We start from the raw sequence: 24,263 nt of genomic DNA, 5'->3' as shown, positions 1-24,263 counted from the left end.
AAATACCGTATGGTATCAGCTTAGATAAAAATACATTCCCACAGAGTGTTAGGGTGATTTGGAGATCATACCAGAGGAGGAGGGCTTACCGGAGGTGGAGAGTTTGAAGCAGGAGGAGAGCTTGGGGGAGGAGGAGAGCTTGGGGGAGTAGGAGAACTTGGGGGAGTAGGAGAGCTTGGGGGAGTAGGAGAGCTTGGGGGAGTAGGAGAGCTTGGTGGAGCAGGACAGCTTGGGGTAGTAGGAGAGCTTCGGGGAGTAGGAGAGCTTGGGGGAGTTGGAGAGCTTGGCGGGGTAGGAAAGCTTGGGGGAGTAGGAGAGCTTGGGGGAGTAGGAGAGCTTGGGGGAGTAGGAGAGCTTGGGTGAGTAGGAGAGCTTGGGGGAGTAGGAGATCATATCGGAGGAGGAGAGCTTACCGGAGGAGGAGAGCTTGGGGGATTACGAGAGCATGGGGGAATACGACATCTTGGGGGAGTACGAGAGCTTGGAGGAGTACGAGAGCTTGGGGGAGTACGGGAGCTTCGGGGAGTAGGAGAGCTTGGGGGAGTAGGAGAGCTTGTGGGAGTAGGAGAGCTTGGGGGAGTAGGAGAGTTTGGCGGGGTAGGAGAGCTTGGGTGAGTAGGAGAGCTTGGGGGAGTAGGATAGCTTGGGGGAGTAGGAGTGTTAAGGTGATTAAGAGATCATACCGGAGGAGGAGGGCTTATCGGAGGAGGAGAGCTTGAAGGAGAAGGAGAGCTTGGGGGAGGTGGAGAGCTTGGGGGATTACGAGAGTTGGGTAGTACGAGAGCTTGGGGGAGTACGAGAGCTTGGGGGACTACGAGAGCTTGGGGGAGTAGAAGAGCTTGGGTGTGCAGTAGAGCTTGGGAGAGTAGGAGAGCATGTGGGAGTAGGAGAGCTTGGCGGGGTAGGAGAGCTTGCGGGAGTAGGAGAGCTTGCGGGAGTAGGAGAACTTGGGGGAGTAGGAGAGCTTGGGGGAGTAGGAGAGCTTGGGTGAGTAGGAGAGCTTGGGGGAGTAGGAGTGTTAGGGTGATTAGGAAATCATACCGGAGGAGGAGGGCTTACCGGAGGTGGAGAGCTTGAAGGAGGAGGAGAGCTTGGGGGAGGAGGAGAGCTTGTGGGATTACAAGAGCTTGGGGGAGCACGAGAGCTTGGGGGAGTAGGAGAGCTTGGAAGAGTAGGAGAGCTTGGGGGAGTAGGAGAGCTTGGGGGAGTAGTAGAGCTTGGGGGAGTAGCAAAGCTTGGGGGAGTAGGAGAGCCTGGGGGAGTAGGAGAGCTTGGGGGAGTAGGAGAGCTTGGGTGAGTAGGAGAGATTGTGGGAGTAGGAGATCATACCGGAGGAGGAGAGCTTACCGGAGGAGGAGAGCTTGGGGGTTTACGAGAGCATGGGGGAGTACGAGAGGTTGGGGGAATACGAGAGCTTGGGGGAGCCGGAGAGATTGCCGGTGTAGGAGAGCTTGCGGGAGTAGGAGAGCTTGTGGGAATAGGAAAGCTTGCGGGATTAGGAGAGCTTGCGGGAGTAGGAGAGCTTGGGGGATTAGGAGAGCTTGGGGGAGTAGGAAAGCTTGGGACAGTAGGTTAGCTTGGGGGTGTAGGAGAGCTTGGGGGAGTAGGAGAGCTTGGGGGAGTAGGAGAGCTTGGGGGAGTAGGAGAGCTTGGGGAGTAGGAGAGCTTGGGGGAGTAGGTTAGCTTGGAGATGTAGGAGAGCTTGGGGGAGTAGGAGAGCTTGGGCGAGTAGGAGAGCTTCTGGGAGTAGGAAAGCTTGGGGGAGTAGGAGAGCTTGGGTGAGCAGGAGAGCTTAAGGGAGTAGGAGAGCTTGGGGGAGTAGGATATCTTGGGGGAGTAGGAGAGCTTGGAGGAGTAGGAGAGCTTGGGGGAGTATGCGATCAGAATGGAGTAGGAGAGCTTGGGGGAGTAGGAGAGCTTGGGGGAGTAGGAGAGCTCGGGGGAGTAGGAGAGCTTACGGGAGTAGGAGAGCTTACCAGATTAGGAGAGCTTGGGGGAGTAGGAGAGCTTTCCGGAGTAGGAGAGCATGGCGGAGCAGAGGAGCATACTGGAGTAGTTGAGCTTGGGGTATTAGGAGAGCTTGGGGGAGTTGGAGAGCTTGGGGGAGTAGGAGAGCTTGGGGGAGTAGGAGAGCTTGGGGGAGTAGGAGAGCTTGAGGGAGTAGGAGAGCTTGGGGGTGTAGGAGAGATTGGGGGAGTAGGAGAGCTTGGCGGAGTAGGAGAGCTTGGCGGAGTAGGAGAGCTTACCGGAGTAGGAGAGTTTACCGGTGTCGGAGAGCTTGGAAGAGTAGGAGAGCTTCGGGGATTAGGCGAGCTTACCGGAGTAGGATAGCTTACCGGAGTAGTAGATCTTTGGGGAGCAGGAGAGCTTGGGGGAGTAGGAGAGCTTGGGGGAGTAGGAGAGCTTGGGGAAGTAGGAGAGCTTGGGGGTGTAGGAGAGATTGGGGGAGTAGGAGAGCTTGGCGGAGTAGGAGAGCTTGGTGGAGTAGGAGAGCTTACCGGAGTAGGAGAGTTTACCGGTGTCGGAGAGCTTGGAAGAGTAGGAGAGCTTCGGGGATTAGGCGAGCTTACCGGAGTAGGAGAGCTGACCGGAGTAGTAGAGCTTGGGGGAGTAGGAGAGCTTGGGGGAGTCGGAGAGCTTGGGGGAGTAGCAGAGCTTGGGGGAGTAGTTGAGCTTGGGGGAGTAGGAGAGCTTGGGTGAGTAGGAGAGCTTGGGGGAGTAGGAGAGCTTGGGGGAGTAGGAGAGCTTGGGGGAGTAGGTGAGCTTGGGGGCGTATGAGAGCTTGGGGGAGTAGGAGAGCTTGGGTGAGTAGGAGAGCTTGGGGGCGTAGGAGAGCTTGGGGGAGTTGGAGAGCTTGGGGGAGTAGGAGAACTTGGGGGAGTAGGAGAGCTTGGCGGGGTAGGAGAGCTTGGGGAAGTAGGAGAGCTTGGGGGAGTAGGAGATCTTGGGGGAGTAGGAGAGCTTGTGTGAGTAGGAGAGCTTGTTGGAGTAGGAGTGTTAGGGTGATTAGGAGATCATACCAGAGGAGGAGAGCTTACCGGAGGAGGAGAGCTTGGGGGAGGCTGAGAGCTTGGGGGAGGAGGAGAGCTTGGGGGATTACGAGAGCTTGGGGGATTACGAGAGCTTGGGGGAGTAGGAGAGCTTGGGGGAGTAGGAGAACTTGGGGGAGTTGGAGAGTTGGGGGAGTAGGACAGCTTGGGGGAGTAGGAGAGCTTGGGGGAGTAGGAGAGCTTGGGGTAGTAGGAGAGCTTGGCGGGGTAGGAAAGCTTGGGGGAGTAGGAGAGCTTGGGGGAGTTGGAGAGCTTGGGGGAGTAGGAGAGCTTGGTGGAGTACGAGAGCTTGGGGGAGTAGGAGAGCTTGGGGAAGTAGGAGAGCTTGGGGGTGTAGGAGATCTTGGGGGAGTAGGAGAGCTTGTGTGAGTAGGAGAGCTTGTGGGAGTAGGAGTGTTAGGGTGATTCGGAGATCATACCAGAGGAGGAGAGCTTACCGGAGGAGGAGAGCTTGGGGGAGGATGAGAGCTTGGGGGAGGAGGAGAGCTTGGGGGATTACGAGAGCTTGGGGGATTACGAGAGCTTGGGGGAGTAGGAGAGCTTGGGGGAGTAGGAGAACTTGGGGGAGTAGGAGAGCTTGGGGGAGGGAGTAGGACAGCTTGGGGGAGTAGGAGAGCTTGGGGGAGTAGGAGAGCTTGGGGTAGTAGGAAGCTTGGCGGGGTAGGAAAGCTTGGGGGAGTAGGAGAGCTTGGGGGAGTTGGAGAGCTTGCGGGAGTAGGAGAGCTTGGGGGAGTACGAGAGCTTGGGGGAGTAGGAGAGCTTGGCGGTGCAGGAGAGCTTGGGAGAGTAGGAGAGCTTACCGGAGTAGGATAGCTTACTGGAGTAGTAGAGCTTGGGGGTGTAGTAGAGCTTGGGGGAGTAGGAGAGCTTGGGGGAGTAGGAGAGCTTGAGGGAGTAGGAGAGCTTGGGGGAGTATGAGAGCTTGGGGGAGTAGGAGAGCATACCGGAGTAGGATCGCTCACCGGATTCGGAGAGCTTGGGGGAGTAGGAGAGCTTGGCGGAGTAGGAGAGCTTACCGGAGTAGGAGAGTTTACCGGTGTCGGAGAGCTTGGAAGAGTAGGAGAGCTTCGGGGATTAGGCGAGCTTACCGGAGTAGGAGAGCTTACCGGAGTAGTAGAGCTTGGGGGTGTAGTAGAGCTTGGGGGAGTATGAGAGCTTGGGGGAGTAGGAGAGCTTGGGGGAGTAGGAGAGCTTGGGGGAGTAGGAGACCTTGGGGGAGTTGGAGAGCTTGGGGGAGTAGGAGAGCTTGGGGGAGTCGGAGAGCTTGGGGGAGTCGGAGAGCTTACCGGAGTCAGAGAGCTTACTGTAGTAGGACAGTTTACTGGTGTCGGAGAGCTTGGGGGAGTAGGAGAGCTTGGGGGAGTAGGAGAGCTTGGGGGAGTAGGAGAGCTTGGGGGAGTAGGAGAGCTTACGGGAGTAGGAGAGCTTACCAGATTAGGAGAGCTTGGGGGAGTAGGAGAGCGTTCCGGAGTAGGAGAGCATGGCGGAGTAGAGGAGCTTACTGGAGTAGATGAGCTTGGGGTATTAGGAGAGCTTGGGGGAGTAGGAGAGCTTGGGGGAGTAGGAGAGCTTGGGGGAGCAGGAGACCTTGAGGGAGTAGGAGAGCTTGCGGGAGTAGGAGAGCTTGGGGGAGTAGGAGAACTTGGCGGGGTAGGAGAGCTTGGGGGAGTAGCAGAGCTTGGGGGAGGAGGAGCGTTAGTGTGATTAGAAAATCATACCGGAGGAGGAGAGCTTGGGGAAGGAGGAGAGCTTGGGGGAGGAGGAGAGCTTCGGGGATTAGGCGAGCTTACCGGAGTAAGAGAGCTTACCGGAGTAGGAGAGCTTGGGGGAGTAGGAGAGCTTGGGGGAGTAGGAGAGCTTGGGGGAGCAGGAGAGCTTGGGGGAGTAGGAGAGCTTGGTGGAGTAGGATAGCTTGGGTGAGTAGGAGAGCTTGGGGGAGTAGGAGAGCTTGGGGGAGTAGGAGAGCTTGGGGGAGTAGGAGAGCTTGGGGGAGTAGGAGAGCTTGGGCGAGTAGGAGAGCTTGGGAGAGTAGGAGAGCTTACCGGAGTAGGATAGCTTACCGGAGTAGTAGAGCTTGAGGGAGTAGGAGAGCTTGGGGGAGTAGGAGAGCTTGGGCGAGTAGGAGAGCTTGGGGGAGTAGGAGAGCTTGGGAGGGTAGGAGAGCTTGGGGGAGTAGGAGAGCTTGGGGGAGTAGGAGAGCTTGGGAGAGTAGGAGAGCTTGGGGGAGTAGGAGAGCTTGGGGGAGCAGGAGAGCTTGGGGGAAGAGGAGATCTTGGGGGAGTAGGAGAGCTTGGGGGAGTAGGAGAGCTTGGGGGAGTAGGAAAGCTTGGGGGAGTAGGTGAGCTAGGGGGTGTAGGAGAGCTTGGGGGAGTAGGAGAGCTTGGGGGAGTAGGAGAGCTTGAGGGTGTAGGAGAGCTTGGGGGTGTAGGTGAGCTTGGGGGAGTAGGAGAGCTTGGGGGAGTAGGGGAGCTTGGGGGAGTAGGAGAGCTTGGGCGAGTAGGAGAGCTTGGGCGATTAGGAGAGCTTGGGCGAGTAGGAGAGCTTGGGCGAGTAGGAGAGCTTGGTTGAGTAGGAGAGCTTGGGCGAGTCGGAGAGGTTGGGCGAGTCGGAGAGATTGGGCGAGTAGCAGAGCTTGGGGGAGTAGGAGAGCTTGGGCGAGTAGGAGAGCTTGGGGGAGTAGGAGAGCTTGGGGGAGTAGGAGAGCTTGGGGGATTAGGAGAGATTACCGGGGTAGGTGTCCTTGGGGTAGTAGGAGAGCTTGGGGGAGTAGGAGTGCTTGTGGGAGTAGGAGAGTTTGGGGAGTAGGAGAGCTTGGGGGAGTAGGAGAGCTTGGGAGAGTAGCAGAGCTTGGGGGAGTAGGAGAGCTTGGGAGAATAGGAGAGCTTGGGGGAGTAGGAGAGCTTGCGGGAGAAGGAGAGCTTGGGGGAGCCGGAGAGATTGCCGGTGTAGGAGAGCTTGCGGGAGTAGGAGAGTTTGTGGGAATAGGAAAGCTTGCGGGAGTAGGAGAGCTTGCGGGAGTAGGAGAGCTTGGGGGATTAGGAGAGCTTGGGGGAGTAGGAAAGCTTGGGACAGTAGGTTAGCTTGGGGGTGTAGGAGAGCTTGGGGGAGTAGGAGAGCTTGGGGGAGTAGGAGAGCTTGGGGGAGTAGGAGAGCTTGGGCAGTAGGAGAGCTTGGGGGAGTAGGTTAGCTTGGAGATGTAGGAGAGCTTGGGGGAGTAGGAGAGCTTGGGCGAGTAGGAGAGCTTCGGGGAGTAGGAAAGCTTGGGGGAGTAGGAGAGCTTGGGTGAGCAGGAGCGCTTAAGGGAGTAGGAGAGCTTGGGGGAGTAGGATATCTTGGGGGAGTAGGAGAGCTTGGAGGAGTAGGAGAGCTTGGGGGAGCAGGAGAGATTGCCGGTGTAGGAGAGCTTGGGGGAGTAGGAGAGCTTGGGGGAGTATGCGATCAGAATGGAGTAGGAGAGCTTGGGGGAGTAGGAGAGCTTGGGGGAGTAGGAGAGCTCGGGGGAGTAGGAGAGCTTACGGGAGTAGGAGAGCTTACCAGATTAGGAGAGCTTGGGGGAGTAGGAGAGCTTTCCGGAGTAGGAGAGCATGGCGGAATAGAGGAGCATACTGGAGTAGTTGAGCTTGGGGTATTAGGAGAGCTTGGGGGAGTTGGAGAGCTTGGGGGAGTAGGAGAGCTTGGGGGAGTAGGAGAGCTTGGGGGAGGAGGAGAGCTTGGGGGAGTAGGAGAGCTTGGGGGTGTTGGAGAGATTGGGGGAGTAGGAGAGCTTGGCGGAGTAGGAGAGCTTGGCGGAGTAGGAGAGCTTACCGGAGTAGGAGAGTTTACCGGTGTCGGAGAGCTTGGAAGAGTAGGAGAGCTTCGGGGATTAGGCGAGCTTACCGGAGTAGGATAGCTTACCGGAGTAGTAGATTTTTGGGGAGCAGGAGAGCTTGGGGGAGTAGGAGAGCTTGGGGGAGTAGGAGAGTTTGGGGGAGTAGGAGAGCTTGGGGGTGTAGGAGCGCTTACGGGAGTAGGAGAGCTTACCAGATTAGGAGAGCTTGGGGGAGTAGGAGAGCGTTCCGGAGTAGGAGAGCATGGCGGAGTAGAGGAGCTTACTGGAGTAGATGAGCTTGGGGTATTAGGAGAGCTTGGGGGAGTAGGAGAGCTTGGGGGAGTAGGAGAGCTTGGGAGAGTAGGAAACCTTGGGGGAGTAGGAGAGCTTGCGGGAGTAGGAGAGCTTGGGGGAGTAGGAGAACTTGGCGGGGTAGGAGAGCTTGGGGGAGTAGCAGAGCTTGGGGAGTAGTAGAGCTTGGGGGAGTAGGAGCGTTAGTGTGATTAGGAAATCATACCGGAGGAGGAGAGCTTGGGGAAGGAGGAGAGCTTGGTGGAGGAGGAGAGCTTGGGGGATTACGAGAGCTTGGGGGAGTACGAGAGCTTGGGGGAGTTCGAGTCCTTGGGGGAGTACGAGAGCTTGGGGGAGTAGGAGAGCTTGGGGAAGGAGGAGAGCTTGGGGGAGTAGGAGAACTTGGGGGAGTAGGAGAGCTTGGGGGAGTTGGAGAGCTTGGGGGATTAGGAGAACTTTGGGGAGTAGGAGAGCTTGGCGGGGTAGGAGAGCTTGGGGGAGTAGGAGAGCTTGGGGGAGTAGGAGATCTTGGGGGAGTAGGAGAGCTTGGGTGAGTAGGAGAGCTTGGGGGTGTAAGAGTTGTCGAAATCTCGACCTCAGAAATGAATGACTCCGACACTTACAGCTCCGATAGAAGTTTACCTTTTAATTTACTTGCTCGCAAGGGGTAGGTTTCAATCAGTCAAGGGCTAAATGAACACCTCCGCAATGGTTCAGTTTAACAAGATACTTATACAGTAAAACCAATGTTCTGGCCTCTCCCTGTGTATTGCTCTGTCTCACAGTCAGTGAATACAGATAAAGAGTTAATTACAATATCCTGGTCCTGACAGGGTGTCCAGATATTTCCTTTTGTCAGGGTTATCAGAAAGCCAAACGGCCATTACTCCATGAGTCATAGGTAATGGGCTATCACCTGTCTTGTATTGTGTCAGGATTGTTTCAATTTCCTGGTCAGTTTATCTGTTTGCATCAAATGGATGATGTCTCGGAAAGAGATAATGGCTAGAAGATAAGGGTGGGGTGACATGGAACTCCTGTAGTGTAGACAATAGGAGAGCACCATGGGGGGGTTACTTGTGTCAGCATGACTTGTCTCATAGCTGTCTGATGGCCATCAGCCATCTAACAGCAGGTTTAGCTGTTTATGCAAGCTGGCTGCAAAAATGCAGAAAGTTCTGGAAGGGCCAGGACTCCATTTTAATCAAAAGGCACACAAATACCGTATAGTATCAGCTTAGATAAAAATACATTTCCACATTCCCCCATTTTGTCCTTCACAAGGACAACTCAATCCATTCTGATCTTGTACAGTCTCTCCATTTCCATTTCTTTAGTTTCATTACTCACTAGGCGTATTATACCTTCAGGATTTCTTATTCTGGTCGTAATGCTTAGGAAGGGAGGCTCATGGTTATTATCATAATTGGGCTGGTACCATCCCTGGAAGGCTGTGAGTTTATACCCTGCCGACCTCCATTATGTTTGCTCCTTCGTTTCTGGCCCCTTAGTTTGTTTTGTCCTGTTTTGCACTGTCAACCATTCTACCATTTCTGATTCGTTAAAGGGGACAGATCTCAGGGGAATACCCCCCCTGGAGTCGACAGGTACATGGGAACATATCCAACAACTCGACAAGTTTCTTTCTTGAGCATACCTATGACTCAGTGCCATAAATACGTTTACGTTCAATTCCCTTCGGTGGTGGGTCTGTACCCCTGGTGTAATCAATAATGCGAAGTAAAACCCTGTCAAGCCCAGCACCATCAGTCCCCATAGTCCATACAGTTCCTTATTCAGTCTTCCTTTTTCTGTTCCTCTGATTCCTTCGTCCCTTCCTCCTGGTCGGGTGCCCGTTTGCAATGGTATGCGTGGATCCATGTTGGTCTTTCCTTTACCTTGATTGCAGTATTGGTCGCCAGCAAGACCTGGTATGGTCCTTCGAATCTTGGCTGTCGACTGCTTTTCCTTTTAAAAATCTTGATGTAAACGAATTCCCCTGGCTCCAGGTTATGACACTTCCCTTCCGCTGGCTTGACTTGGGCTTCCTTTACCTGTGAATGAAAGCTGGAAATACATTTGGTTAGTGCAATACAATAATTCAACATATTTTCCTCCATTTTGTGGATGTCCATCTGTTTTGCAGTAAATGGTGCTGTAAAAGGTAGTCGTTGGGGACGTCCCATAACTATCTCATGCGGTGACAGGCCTGTTGTTCTGTTGGTTGCAGATCGCATTACCATCAAAGCTAAGTGCAGCAGTTCTGTCCATTTCAGTCCAGTGTCATTGCATAGTTTTACCAGCTTATTTTTAAGCATTCCATTATATCTTTCAACAAGTCCAGCTGATTGTGGATGATAACTGCAATGAAAACGTTGATTAATCTGTAAAGTTTTACACATTTCTCTTATGACAGTTCCCGTGAAATGTGACCCGTTATCACTGGAAAGCTTAGCAGGGATTCCGAAGCGCAGTACAATTTCTTTTAACAAACATTTAGCAACAGTAGTGGCATCGGCCTTTTTACATGGAAAGGCTTCAATCCATCTAGAGAACACATCTAAAATAACTAATACATACTTGAATCCCATTCACATAGGTAATTCAATAAAATCCATTTGTAAATGTACAAAAGGCCCGACTGGATTTGGGTGGGAGGCAGATTCTACTTTTTCCGTCTTACCCGGATTCATTGTCTGACAGGTAACACAATTTTCACAGATTTGTTTTGCAATTGCCGAAATACCTGGTGCATACCAAGTTGCCAAAATATAATCTGCCAATCCCCCTTTGCCCGCATGTGTGAATGTATGAACACATCGTGCAATCCATGGAAGTAAGGATCTCGGGGCCACCACGCGGCCGTCATGGTGAACCCATATTCCTTCTGGATTTTATAACATTGATCCTTCGTCCAGGTCACCACCTCCTCCGTACCGGCCTGTGTCTGAAAGGCCAGCACGTCATTAATAGTGGGTGGCGGGTCTGAGCAATTATTTTTCCTTAGTGGGAACAATGACACCTGCATCCCCCCTTTCGACAGAGCTGCTGACTTAGCTGCATTATCAGCTCTTGCATTCCCAAGTGCCACCTCATTCTTCTGGCCTGTATGTGCTTGGCATTTGATAATGGCAAGTTTCAAAGGGCATTGAATGGCTCGCAGGAGATTTTCCACTTGTTCTGAATTTTTGATTGTCTGAGCCTGTTGCATAGCAAAATAAGCTGCTGCCAACGAATGAAAACATCCTGGTAGTCCGCGTGCCACTGGGTCTCGTTGGGTACTGAAATATGCTACCGGTCGCTGCCTGTCCCCATGTAACTGAGTCAAAACAGATTGTGCAAAACCCGACTTGTGATGCACAAATAAGTTGAATAGCTTAGTGTAATCTGGTAATTCCAAGGCGGGTGCTGAAGTGAGGGATTGTTTAAGGTTCTGAAAAGCATTCCGGGATACCTCATTCCAAATCAACTTCTCTGGTAGTGCGGGCATGGACATGTCTAACAGTGGTCTAACAATCTCGGAATAACTCGTAACCCATTGCCGGCAGTATCCTGTCATGCCGAGGAGGTGTTTCATTTCTCTCTTGGTTACTGGTAGTGGGGCAGAGCAGATTGCTTTTACTCGATCTTGTGTCAATTGTCTCGTATCTCTGACCAATTCGTGCCCGAGATACCGAAACTTTTCTGAGACAAATTGTAACTTTGCCTTTGACACCTTGTGTCCTTTCGAGGCCAGAGCTTTTAATAACACAAGGGAGTCCGTTTCGCATGCCAATTTGGAGGGTGAGGCGAGCAATAAGTCGTCAACATACTGCACAAGTGTAGAACCTGCTGGTAAAATTACATCTTCCAGATCCCTCTTTAGGCATTATGAGAATATAGTAGATTCATTCACAGCTCGTAGGTCATGGACAAACCTCCATTTGTGTGGGCTTCTGAACTGGACAAATCTGTGTGTTACACGGACTTCTCATTTATGCTTATGGTGATTCACAGATCACAGAATGTAAAGTACTTGTTTTCTAATTTTATTAAAAGGCTTCCAAACCCAAGATTTTTTCAATACACCCAAAATGTTGATCAAGAGATCACCTGAAATATCTCAAAATCCCAATTCAACTATTGTACTGTCACTCTTTATCAAAAAAAAATTCTCTTACTGAGCTAGAAGCTTTTGTACCAAGAATTTACACCAAGGACAATGAGAGTGTACTCCCCCAGCCTGCACCTCGAGAGACCCACAATGGCTTTTTAAAAAAAAAAAGGCATTACAACTTTTAACCACCGGGACCATGTCTCAACAAACCTATCCTTTGTGCATTTACTAGCTCCGTAACCTCTCATCCGAATAACTTAAAATGTCTTAAACTTCCCACATACAGGACAACACTATGAAGGGTTAAAAAAAACTTCACTTTGTTTGAAAAAGTGGGTGGAGCTAAAACAAACAGGCAGTTCCACAACCTTTACAAACAGGTTTCCAGACACAAGGAAAAAAGACAGAAACACTCTCATTCAAAGACAAGACATTCACGCACTCTCATTGAAAGACAAGACATTCACAAGTCTCTCTCCATTCAATAAAGCTTTTTATTTTGCTAGCATCATTTTTTTTTTAATCCATAAGTCACTATCAGGTTCTCTTTTTTTTTTACATTTGATTTACTTCCTCTGTTAATTTTACATGGACTTGAAGAATCGGAACCCAGGCCTTTTCTATTACTTTCCTTTTTTTTCTACCTGGATCTCTGTTTATAAGACACTCCTGGAGACAAGTTGTTCTCTCTAAATTATATGAATCATCGGGTGGAAATGGCCTGTTTTCACCCTTAGTCCACTTTACCGTTTTTGTTTCTTTGGTCAATTGAAGACTGACCACAATTCTGGAGCATGACATAGGCTGGTGTGCCTTTTGTGGTGTTTTAACTTGCTCCGGCACCCATTCTGGATGATTAAGATTTTCCCACAGTTTCTGATCTCACAATCCTTTCGGCCAACCGAGTTCTCTACGCCCACTTCTCCTGGCCGTTACATGGCCTGAAAAGGCTCTTAATTCGGGCTCAGTCTGGGTGTGTGAGATATGTTGGCACGAACCAATCGCAGTTGATCAATCAGTTACTGTTTCTTTTCCTAATCAATCTTTTTTTTTCCGAATCACAACTCTCCCTAGTGACTCTTCCCGTTTCTCTAATGGCAATGACTCACAAAGGTATTGCACACAACAGTAATACAAGGACAACAAACAATATTCCCGTGAGTACACAAATCATAACCTCGAAACAAATTCTCAGTCTGCGTTGTACGCCACTACAGACCGAGTCCTTAACTTATCCTAATAACAGCTGATAAAACTTAAGGTTCCGTACCCAAACTCTTTGATCGATTGCGCTGTTTTTTTTTTAATAGTCTTATCACATAAGAACCCCTTCCGAATTAAAAACAATAAAAATCTTATCACATGAGAACCTTCGATCGATTAGCGCTTTCTTTTTTCTTTTTTTTAATAGTCTTATCACATAAGAACCCCTTCCGAATTAAAAACAATAAAAATCTTATCACATAAGAACCTGGAACCCTTTTCGATCGATTAGCGCTCCCTTTCCTACTGAAACCTTCCCCGGGCTGTCTCGAGATTTTTTCCAGAACCTGTTCTCTTCTGCTGGCGAGCTGAGAAAGAAATGGTTATAAAAAAAATACCTTTAACTTTTAAATGCCGAGTCTTGTAGATGCAGTACCTCAGCTGTGGACAACAGATTACATCTGCGATTCAACAGTGAAGAAACCTCTTGTGAGCAAAGGCTCACCTTGTTTGGCCACCGAAGCCTTTCACTGGAGAGGCATTATGCCTGATCCGTTTTACTCACAGAACAGAGAGTATGCATCTCGGTGGAACCTCCAATAACTGTCGAAATCTCGACCTCAGAAAAGAATGACTCCGACACTTACAGCTCCGATAGAAGTTTCCCTTTTAATTTAGTGCTCGCAAGGGGTAGGTTTCACTCAGTCAAGGGCTAAATGAACACCTCCGCAATGGTTTAGTTTAACAAGATATTTATACAGTAAAACCAAAGTTCTGGCCTCTCCCTGTGTATTGCTCTGTCTCACAGTCAGTGAATACAGATAAAGAGTTAATTACTATATCCTGGTCCTGACAGGGTGTCCAGATATTTCCTTTTGTCAGGGTTATCAGAAAGCCAAACGGCCATTACTCCATGAGTCAAAGGTAATGGGCTATCACCTGTCTTGTATTGTGTCAGGATTGTTTCAATTTCCTGGTCAGTTTATCTGTTTGCATCAAATGGATGAGGTCTCGGAAAGAGATAATGGCTAGAAGATAACGGTGGGGTGACATGGAACTCCTGTAGTGTAGACAATAGGAGAGCACCATGGGGGGTTACTTGTCTCAGCATGACTTGTCTCCTAGCTGACTGATGTCCATCAGCCATCTAACAGCAGGTTTAGCTGTTTATGCAAGCTGGCTGCTAAAATGCAGAAAGTTCTGGATGGGCCAGGACTCCATTTTAATCAAAAGGCACACAAATACCGTATGGTATCAGCTTAGATAAAAATACATTCCCACAGAGTGTTAGGGTGATTTGGAGATCATACCAGAGGAGGAGGGCTTACCGGAGGTGGAGAGTTTGAAGCAGGAGGAGAGCTTGGGGGAGGAGGAGAGCTTGGGGGAGTAGGAGAACTTGGGGGAGTAGGAGAGCTTGGGGGAGTAGGAGAGCTTGGGGGAGTAGGAGAGCTTGGTGGAGCAGGACAGCTTGGGGTAGTAGGAGAGCTTCGGGGAGTAGGAGAGCTTGGGGGAGTTGGAGAGCTTGGCGGGGTAGGAAAGCTTGGGGGAGTAGGAGAGCTTGGGGGAGTAGGAGAGCTTGGGGGAGTAGGAGAGCTTGGGTGAGTAGGAGAGCTTGGGGGAGTAGGAGATCATATCGGAGGAGGAGAGCTTACCGGAGGAGGAGAGCTTGGGGGATTACGAGAGCATGGGGGAATACGACATCTTGGGGGAGTACGAGAGCTTGGAGGAGTACGAGAGCTTGGGGGAGTACGGGAGCTTCGGGGAGTAGGAGAGCTTGGGGGAGTAGGAGAGCTTGTGGGAGTAGGAGAGCTTGGGGGAGTAGGAGAGTTTGGCGGGGTAGGAGAGCTTGGGTGAGTAGGAGAGCTTGGGGGAGTAGGATAGCTTGGGGGAGTAGGAGTGTTAAGGTGATTAAGAGATCATACCGGAGGAGGAGGGCTTATCGGAGGAGGAGAGCTTGAAGGAGAAGGAGAGCTTGGGGGAGGTGGAGAGCTTGGGGGATTACGAGAGTTGGGGAGTACGAGAGCTTGGGGGAGTAAGAGCTTGGGGGAGTACGAGAGCTTGGGGGAGTAGGAGAGCTTGGGTGTGCAGTAGAGCTTGGGAGAGTAGGAGAGCTTGTGGGAGTAGGAGAGCTTGGCGGGGTAGGAGAGCTTGCGGGAGTAGGAGAGCTTGCGGGAGTAGGAGAACTTGGGGGAGTAGGAGAGCTTGGGGGAGTAGGAGAGCTTGGGTGAGTAGGAGAGCTTGGGGAAGTAGGAGTGTTAGGGTGATTAGGAAATCATACCGGAGGAGGAGGGCTTACCGGAGGTGGAGAGCTTGAAGGAGGAGGAGAGCTTGGGGGAGGAGGAGAGCTTGTGGGATTACAAGAGCTTGGGGGAGCACGAGAGCTTGGGGGAGTAGGAGAGCTTGGGAGAGTAGGAGAGCTTGGGGGAGTAGGAGAGCTTGGGGGAGTAGGAGAGCTTGGGGGAGTAGCAAAGCTTGGGGGAGTAGGAGAGCCTGGGGGAGTAGGAGAGCTTGGGGGAGTAGGAGAGCTTGGGTGAGTAGGAGAGATTGTGGGAGTAGGAGATCATACCGGAGGAGGAGAGCTTACCGGAGGAGGAGAGCTTGGGGGTTTACGAGAGCATGGGGGAGTACGAGAGGTTGGGGGAATACGAGAGGTTGGGGGAGTACGAGAGCTTGGGGGAGTACGAGAGCTTGGGGGAGTAGGAGAACTTGGGGGTGCAGGAGAGCTTGGGAGAGTAGGAGAGCTGACCAGAGTAGGAGAGCTTGGGGGCAAAGGAGTGCTTGGGGGGGGGTAGGAGAGCTTGTGGGAGTAGGAGAGCTTGGCGGGGTAGGAGAGCTTGGGGGAGTAGGAGAGCTTGGGGGAGTAGGAGAGCTTGGGGGAGTAGGAGAGCTTGGGGGAGTAGGAGAGCTTGGGTGAGTAGGAGAGCTTGGGGGAGTAGGAGTGTGATGGTGATTAGGAGATCATACCGGAAGAGGAGGGCTTACCGGAGGTGGAGAGCTGGAAAGAGGAGGAGTGCTTGGGGGAGGAGGAGAGCTTGGGGGATTACGAGAGTTTGGGGGAGTACGAGAGCTTGGGGGAGTACGAGAGCTTGGGGAAGTACGAGAGCTTGGGGGAGTAGGAGAGATTCGGGGTGTCGGAGAGTTTGGGAGAGTAGGAGAGCTTACCGGAGTATGAGAGTTTGTGGGCGCAGGAGAGCTTGGGAGAGTAGGCATGCTGACTTGAATAGGAGAGTTTGGGAGAGAAGGAGAGCTTCCTGGAGTAGAAGAGCTTACCCGAGTAGGAGAGCCTGGCGGGGTAGGAGAGCTTGGGGGAGTAGGAGAGCTTGGGGGAGTAGGAGAACTTGGGGGTGTAGGAGTGTTAGGGTGATTAGGAGATCATACCGGAGGTGGATAGCTGACCGGAGTAGTAGAGCTTTGGGGAGTAAGAGAGCTTGGGGGAGTAGGAGAGCTTGGGGGAGTAGGAGAGCTTGGGGGAGTCGGAGAGATTGGGGGAGTAGCAGAGCTTGGCGCAGTAGGAGAGCTTGGCAGAGTAGGAGAGCTTAACGGAGTAGGAGAGTTTACCGGTGTCGGAGAGCTTGGAAGAGTAGGAGAGCTTCGGGGATTCGGCGAGCTTACCGGAGTAGGAGAGCTTACCGGAGTAGGAGAGCTTGGGGGAGTAGGAGAGCTTGGGGGAGTAGGAGAGCTTGGGGGAGTAGGAGAGCTTGGGGGAGTAGGAGAGCTTGGGGGAGTAGGAGAGTTTGGGGGAGTCGGAGAGCTTGGGGGAGTCGGAGAGCTTACCGGAGTCAGAGAGCTTACTGGAGTAGGAGAGTTTACTGGTGTCGGAGAGCTTGGGGGAGTAGGAGAGCTTGGGGGAGTAGGCGATCATAATGGAATAGGAGAGCTTGGGGGAGGAGGAGAGCTTGGGGGAGTAGGAGAGCTCGGGGGAGTAGGAGAGCTTACGGGAGTAGGAGAGCTTACCAGATTAGGAGAGCTTGGGGGAGTAGGAGAGCTTTCCGGAGTCGGAGAGCATGGCGGAGTAGAGGCGCATACTGGCGCAGTTGAGCTTGGGGTATTAGGAGAGCTTGGGGGAGTAGGAGAGCTTGGTGGAGTAGGAGAGCTTGGGGGAGTAGGAGAGCATGGGGGAGTAAGAGAACTTGGGGGATTAGGAGAGCTTGGCGGGGTAGGAGAGCTTGGGGGAGTAGGGGAGCTTGGGGGAGTAGGAGATCTTGGGGGTGTAGGAGAGCTTGGGTGAGTAGGAGAGCTTGGGGGAGTAGGAGTGGTCGGGTGATTAGGAGATCATACCAGAGGAGGAGAGCTTCCCGGAGGAGGAGAGCTTGGGGGAGTAGGAGAGCTTGGGGGAGTAGGATAGCTTGGGGGAGTAGGTGAGCTTGGGGGAGTAGGAGAGCTTGGGGGAGTAGGAGAACTTACCGGAGTAGGAGACCGTGGATGAGTAGGAGAGCTTACCGGAGTAGGATAGCTTACTGGAGCAGTAGAGCTTGGGGGAGCAGGAGAGCTTGGGGGAGTAGGAGAGCTAGCGGGAGTAGGAAAGCTTGGGTGAGTGTGGAGAGCTTATCGGAGTAGGATAGATTACCATAGTAGTAGAGCTTTGGGGAGTAGGAGAGCTTGGGGGAGTAGGAGTGCTTGGGGGAGTAGGAGAGCTTGGGGGAGTAGGAGACCTTGGGGGAGTAGGAGAGCTTGGGGAATAGGAGTGATTGGGGGAGTAGGAGAGCTTGGCGGAGTAGGAGAGCTTGGCGGAGTAGGAGAACTTACCGGAGTAGGAGAGTTTACCGGTATCGGAGAGCTTGGAAGAGTAGGAGAGCTTCGGGGATTAGGCGAGCTTACCGGAGTAGGAGAGCTTACCGGAGATGGAAAGCTTGGGGGAGTAGGAGAGCTTGGGGGAGTAGGAGAGCTTGGGCGAGTAGGAGAGCTTTGGGGAGTAGGAGAGCTTGGGGGAGTAGGAGAGCTTGGGTGAGTAGGAGAGCTTGGGGGAGTAGGAGAGCTTGGGGGAGTAGGAGAGTTTGGGGGAGTAGGAGAGCTTGGGGGAGTAGGAGAGCTTGGGGGAGTAGGAGAGCTTGGGGGAGTCGGAGAGCTTGGGGGAGTAGGAGAGCTTGGGGGAGTAGGAGAGTTTGGGGGAGTCGGAGAGCTTGGGGGAGTCGGAGAGCTTACCGGAGTCAGAGAGCTTACTGGAGTAGGAGAGTTTACTGGTGTCGGTGAGCTTGGGGGAGTAGGAGAGCTTGGGGGAGTAGGCGATCATAATGGAGTAGGAGAGCTTGGGGGAGGAGGAGAGCTTGGGGGAGTAGGAGAGCTCGGGGGAGTAGGAGAGCTTACGGGAGTAGGAGAGCTTACCAGATTAGGAGAGCTTGGGGGAGTAGGAGAGCTTTCCGGAGTCGGAGAGCATGGCGGATTAGAGGCGCATACTGGAGCAGTTGAGCTTGGGGTATTAGGAGAGCTTGGGGGAGTAGGAGAGCTTGGGGGAGTAGGAGAGCTTGGGGGAGTAGGAGAGCTTGGGGGAGTAAGAGAACTTGGGGGATTAGGAGAGCTTGGCGGGGTAGGAGAGCTTGGGGGAGTAGGGGAGCTTGGGGGAGTAGGAGATCTTGGGGGAGTAGGAGAGCTTGGGTGAGTAGGAGAGCTTGGGGGAGTAGGAGTGTTCGGGTGATTAGGAGATCATACCAGAGGAGGAGAGCTTCCCGGAGGAGGAGAGCTTGGGGGAGTAGGAGAGCTTGGGGGAGTAGGATAGCTTGGGGGAGTAGGTGAGCTTGGGGGAGTAGGAGAGCTTGGGGGAGTAGGAGAACTTACCGGAGTAGGAGACCGTGGATGAGTAGGAGAGCTTACCGGAGTAGGATAGCTTACTGGAGTAGTAGAGCTTGGGGGAGCAGGAGAGCTTGGGGGAGTAGGATGCTAGGGGGAGTAGGAGAGCTTGGGTGAGTGGGAGAGCTTATCGGAGTAGGATAGCTTACCGGAGTAGTAGAGCTTTGGGGAGTAGGAGAGCTTGGGGGAGTAGGAGAGCTTGGGGGAGTAGGAGAGCTTGGGGGAGTAGGAGAGCTTGGGGGAGTAGGAGAGCTTGGGGAATAGGAGTGATTGGGGGAGTAGGAGAGCTTGGCGGAGTCGGAGAGCTTGGCGGAGTAGGAGAACTTACCGGAGTAGGAGAGTTTAACGGTATCGGAGAGCTTGGAAGAGTAGGAGAGCTTCGGGGATTAGGCGAGCTTACCGGAGTAGGAGAGCTTACCGGAGTAGGAAAGCATGGGGGAGTAGGAGAGCTTGGGGGAGTAGGAGAGCTCGGGCGAGTAGGAGAGCTTTGGGGAGTAGGAGAGCTTGGGGGAGTAGGAGAGCTTGGGTGAGTAGGAGAGCTTGGGGGAGTAGGAGAGCTTGGGGGAGTAGGAGAGTTTGGGGGAGTAGGAGAGCTTGGGGGAGTAGGAGAGCTTGGGGGAGTAGGAGAGCTTGGGGGAGTCGGAGAGCTTGGGGGAGTCGAAGAGCTTACCGGAGTCAGAGAGCTTACTGGAGTAGGAGAGTTTACTGGTGTCGGAGAGCTTGGGGGAGTAGGAGAGCTTGGGGGAGTAGGAGCGTTAGGGTGATTAGGAAATCATACCGGAGAGCGAGAGCTTGGGGGAGGAGGAGAGCTTTGGGGAGGAGGAGAGCTTGGGTGATTACGAGATCTTGGGGGAGTACGAGAGCTCGGGGAAGTACGAGAGCTTGGGTGAGTACGAGAGCTTGTCGGAGTAGGAGAGCTTGGGGGAGTAGGAGAGATTGGGGGAGTAGGAGAGCTTGGGGGAGTCGGAGATCTTGGGGGAGTAGGAGAGCTTGGGTGAGTAGGAGAGCTTGGGGGAGTAGGAGTGTTCGGGTGATTAGTAGATCATACCAGAGGTGGAGAGCTTCCCGGAGGAGGAGAGCTTGGGGGAGTAGGAGAACTTGGGGGAGTAGGACAGCTTGGCGAGTTAGGAGAGCTTGGGGGAGTAGGAGAGCTTGGGGGAGTCGGAGATCTTGGGGGAGTAGGAGAGCTTGGGTGAGTAGGAGAGCTTGGGGGAGTAGGAGTGTTCAGGTGATTAGGAGATCATACCAGAGGTGGAGAGCTTCCCGGAGGAGGAGAGCTTGGGGGAGTAGGAGAGCTTGGGGGAGTAGGATAGATTGGGGGAGTTGGAGAGCTTGGGGGAGTAGGAGAGCTAGGGGGAGTAGGAGAACTTACCGGAGTAGGAGACCGTGGATGAGTAGGAGAGCTTACCGGAGTAGGATAGCTTACTGGAGTAGTAGAGCATGGGGGAGTAGGAGAGCTTGGGGGAGTACGAGAGCTTGTCGGAGTAGGAGAGCTTGGGGGAGTAGGAGAGATTGGGGGGTAGGAGAGCTTGGGGGAGTTGTAGAGCTTGGGGGCGTAGGAGAATTGGGGGAGTAGGAGAGCTTGACGGGGTAGGAGAGCTTAGGGGAGTAGGAGAGCTTGGGGGAGTAGGAGATCTTGGGGGAGTAGGAGAGCTTGGGTGAGTAGGAGAGCTTGGGGGAGTAGGAGTTTTCGGGTGATTAGGAGATCATACCAGAGGTGGAGAGCTTCCCGGAGGAGGAGAGCTTGGGGGAGTAGGAGAGCTTGGGGGAGCAGGATAGCTTGGGGGAGTAGGAGAGCTTGGGGGAGTAGGAGAGCTTGGGGGAGTAGGAGTGCTTGGGGGAGTAGGAGAGCTTGGGGGAGTAGGAGAGCTTGGGGGAATAGGAGAGCTTGGCGGGGTAGGAGAGCTTGGGGGAGTAGGAACGCTTGGGGGAGTAGGAGAGCTAGGTTGATTAGGAAATCATACCGGAGGAGGAGAGCTTGGGGGAGAAGGAGAACTTTGGGGAGGAGGAGAGCTTGGGGGATTACGAGATCTTGGGGGAGTACGAGAGCTTGGGGGAGTACGAGAGCTTGGGGGAGTACGAGAGCTTGGGGGAGTAGGAGAGCTTGGGGGAGTAGGAGAGATTGGGGGGGGTAGGAGAGCTTGCGGGAGTTGGAGAGCTTGGGGGAGTAGGAGAACTTGGGGGAGTAGGAGAGCTTGGCGGGGTAGGAGAGCTTGGGGGAGTAGGGGAGCTTGGGGGAGTAGGAGATCTTGTGTGAGTAGGAGAGCTTGGGTGAGTAGGAGAGCTTGGGGGACTAGGAGTGTTCGGGTGATTAGGAGATCATACCAGAGGAGAAGAGCTTCCCGGAGGAGGAGAGCTTGGTGGAGTAGGAGAGCTTGGGGGAGAAGGATAGCTTGGGGGAGTAGGAGAGCTTGGGGGAGTAGGAGAGCTTGGGGGAGTAGGAGAACTTACCGGAGTAGGAGACCGTGGATGAGTAGGAGAGTTTACCGGAGTAGGATAGCTTACTAGAGTAGTAGAGCTTTGGGGAGAAGGAGAGCTTGGGGGAATAGGAGAGCTTGGGGGAGCAGGAGAGCTTGGGGGAGTAGGAGAGCTTGGGGCAGTAGGAGAGCTTGGGTGAGTAGGAGAGCTTACCGGAGTAGGATAGCTTACCGGAGTAGTAGAGCTTTGGGGAGTAGGAGAGCTTGGGGGAGTAGGAGAGCTTGGGGGAGTAGGAGAGCTTGGGGGAGTAGGAGAGCTTGTGGGAGTAGGAGAGCTTGGGGGAGTAGGAGAGATTGCGGGAGTAGGAGAGCTTGGCGGAGTAGGAGAGCTTGGCGGAGTAGGAGAGCTTACCGGAGTAGGAGAGTTTACCGGTGTCGGAGAGCTTGGAAGAGTAGGAGAGCTTCGGGGATTAGGCGAGCTTAGCGGAGTAGGAGAGCTTACCGGAGTAGGAGAGCTTGGGGGAGTAGGAGAGCTTGGGGGAGTAGGAGAGCTTGGGCGAGTAGGAGAGCTTGGGGGAGTGGGAGAGCTTGGGGGAGTAGGAGAGCTTGGGTGAGTAGGAGAGCTTGGGGGAGTAGTAGAGCTTGGGGGAGTAGGAGAGCTTGTGGGAGTAGGAGAGCTTGGGGGAGTAGGAGAGCTTGGGGGAGTAGGAGAGCTTACTGGAGTGGGAGAGCTTACTGGTGTCGGAGAGCTTGGGGGAGTAGGAGAGCTTGGGGGAGTAGGAGCGTTAGGGTGATTAGGAAATCATACCGGAGGAGGAGAGCTTGGGGGAGGATGAGAGCTTTGGGGAGGAGGAGAGCTTGGGGGATTACGAGACCTTGGGGGAGTACGAGAGCTTGGGGGAGTACGAGAGCTTGGGGGAGTAGGAGAGCTTGGGGGAGGAGGATTGCTTGGGGGAGTAGGAGAGCTTGGGGGAGTAGGAGAGCTTGGGGGAGTAGGAGAGCTTGGGGGAGTCGGAGAACTTACCGGAGTAGGAGACCGTGGATGAGTAGGAGAGCTTACCGGAGTAGGATAGCTTACTGGAGTAGTAGCGCTTGGGGGAGTAGGAGAGTTTGGGGGAGTAGGAGAGCTTGGGGGAGTAGGAGAGCTTGGGGGAGTAATAGAGCTTGGGGGAGTGGGAGAGCTTGGGGGAGTAGGAGAGATTGGGGGAGTAGGTGAGCTTGGCGGAGTAGGAGAGCTTGGGGGAGTAGGAGAGCTTGGGGGAGTGGGAGAGCTTGGGGGAGAAGGAGAGATTGGGGGAGTAGGAGAGCTTGCCGGATAGGAGAGCTTGGCGTAGTAGGAGAGCTTACAGGAGGAGGAGAGTTTACTGGTGTCGGAGAGCTTGGGTGAGTTGGAGAGCTTGGGGGAGTCGACGATCATACTGGAGTCGGAGAGCTTACCGGTGTAGGAGAGCTTGGGGGATTAGGAGAGCTTACCGGAGTAGGAGAGTTTACCGGATTAGGAGAGCTTGGGGGAGTAGGAGAGCTTGGGGGAGTAGGAGATCTTGGGCGAGTAGGAGAGCTTGGGGGAGTAGGAGAGCTTGGGGGAGTAGGAGAGCTTGGGTGAGTAGGAGAGCTTGGGGGAGTAGTAGAGCTTGGGGGAGTAGGAGAGCATGTGGGAGTAGGAGAGCTTGGGGGAGTAGGAGAGCTTGGGGGAGTAGGAGAGCTTGAGGGAGTCGGAGAGCTTGGGGGAGTCGGAGACCTTACCGGAGTCAGAGAGCTTACTGGAGTGGGAGAGTTTACTGGTGTCGGAGAGCTTGGGGGAGTAGGAGAGCTTGGGGGAGTAGGAGCGTAAGGGTGATTAGGAAATCATATCGGAGGAGGAGAGCTTGGGGGAGGAGGAGAGCTTTGGGGAGGAGGAGGGCTTGGGGGACTACGAGATCTTGGGGGAGCACGAGGGCTTGGGGGAGTACGAGAGCTTGGGGGAGTAGGAGAGCTTGGGGAGTAGGATTGCTTGGGGGAGTAGCAGAGCTTGGGGCAGTAGGAGAGCTTGGGGGAGTAGGAGAACTTACCGGAGTAGGAGACCGTGGATGAGTAGGAGAGCTTACCGGAGTAGGATAGCTTACTGGAGTAGTAGCGCTTGGGGGAGTAGGAGAGTTTGGGGGAGTAGGAGAGCTTGGGCGAGTAGGAGAGCTTGGGCGATTAGGAGAGCTTGGGCGAGTAGGAGAGCGTGGGCGAGTAGGAGAGGTTGGGTGAGTAGGAGAGCTTCGGCGATTCGGAGAGGTTGGGCGAGTCGGAGAGATTGGGCGAGTAGCAGATATTGGGGGAGTAGGAGACCTTGGGGGAGTAGGAGAGCTTGGGGGAGTAGGAGAGCTTGGGGGATTAGGAGAGATTACCGGGGTAGGTGAGCTTGGGGGAGTAGGAGAGCTTGGGGGAGTAGGAGTGCTTGGGGGAGTAGGAGAGGTTGGGGGAGTAGGAGAGATTGGGGGGGTAGGAGAGCTTGGGGGAGTTGGAGAGCTTGGGGGAGTAGGAGAACTTGGGGGAGTAGGAGAGCTTGGCGGGGTAGGAGAGCTTGGGGGAGTAGGGGAGCTTGGGGGAGTAGGAGATCTTGGGTGAGTAGGAGAGCTTGGGTGAGTAGGAGAGCTTGGGGGACTAGGAGTGTTCGGGTGATTAGGAGATCATACCAGAGGAGAAGAGCTTCCCGGAGGAGGAGAGCTTGGGGGAGTAGGAGATATTGGGGGAGAAGGATAGCTTGGGGGAGTAGGAGAGCTTGGGGGAGTAGGAGAGCTTGGGGGAGTAGGAGAACTTACCGGAGTAGGAGACCGTGGATGAGTAGGACAGCTTACCGGAGTAGGATAGCTTACTGGAGTAGTAGAGCTTTGGGGAGTAGGAGCGCTTGGGGGAGTAGGAGAGCTTGGGGGAGCGGGAGAGATTGGGGGAGTAGGAGAGCTTGGCGGAGTAGAATAGCTTAACGGAGTAGTAGAGCTTTGGGGAGTAGGAGAACTTGGGGGAGTAGGAGAGGTTTGGGGAGTAGGAGAGCTTGGGGGAGTAGGAGAGCTTGTGGGAGTAGGAGAGCTTGGGGGAGTAGGAGAGATTGGGGGAGTAGGAGAGCTTGGCGGAGTAGGAGAGCTTGCCGGAGTAGGAGAGCTTACCGGAGTAGGAGAGTTTACCGGTGTCGGAGAGCTTGGAAGAGTAGGAGAGCTTCGGGGATTAGGCGAGCTTAGCGGAGTAGGAGAGCTTACCGGAGTAGGAGAGCTTGGGGGAGTAGGAGAGCTTGGGGGAGTAGGAGAGCTTGGGCAAGTAGGAGAGCTTGGGGGAGTAGGAGAGCTTGGGGGAGTAGGAGACCTTGGGTGAGTAGGAGAGCTTGGGGGAGTAGTAGAGCTTGGGGGAGTAGGAGAGCTTGTGAGAGTAGGAGAGCTTGGGGGAGTAGGAGAGCTTGGGGGAGTAGGAGAGCTTGGGGGAGTCGGAGTGCTTGGGGGAGTCGGAGAGCTTACCGGAGTCAGAGAGCTTACTGGAGTGGGAGATTTTACTGGTGTCGGAGAGCTTGGGGGAGTAGGAGCGTTAGGGTGATTAGGAAATCATACCGGAGGAGGAGAGCTTGGGGGAGGATGAGAGCTTTGGGGAGGAGGAGAGCTTGG

Source organism: Pristiophorus japonicus, unplaced genomic scaffold (genome assembly GCF_044704955.1).
Source record: "Pristiophorus japonicus isolate sPriJap1 unplaced genomic scaffold, sPriJap1.hap1 HAP1_SCAFFOLD_273, whole genome shotgun sequence".
Lineage (NCBI taxonomy): Eukaryota > Metazoa > Chordata > Chondrichthyes > Pristiophoridae > Pristiophorus > Pristiophorus japonicus.
This window is presented reverse-complemented; position numbering follows the sequence as displayed.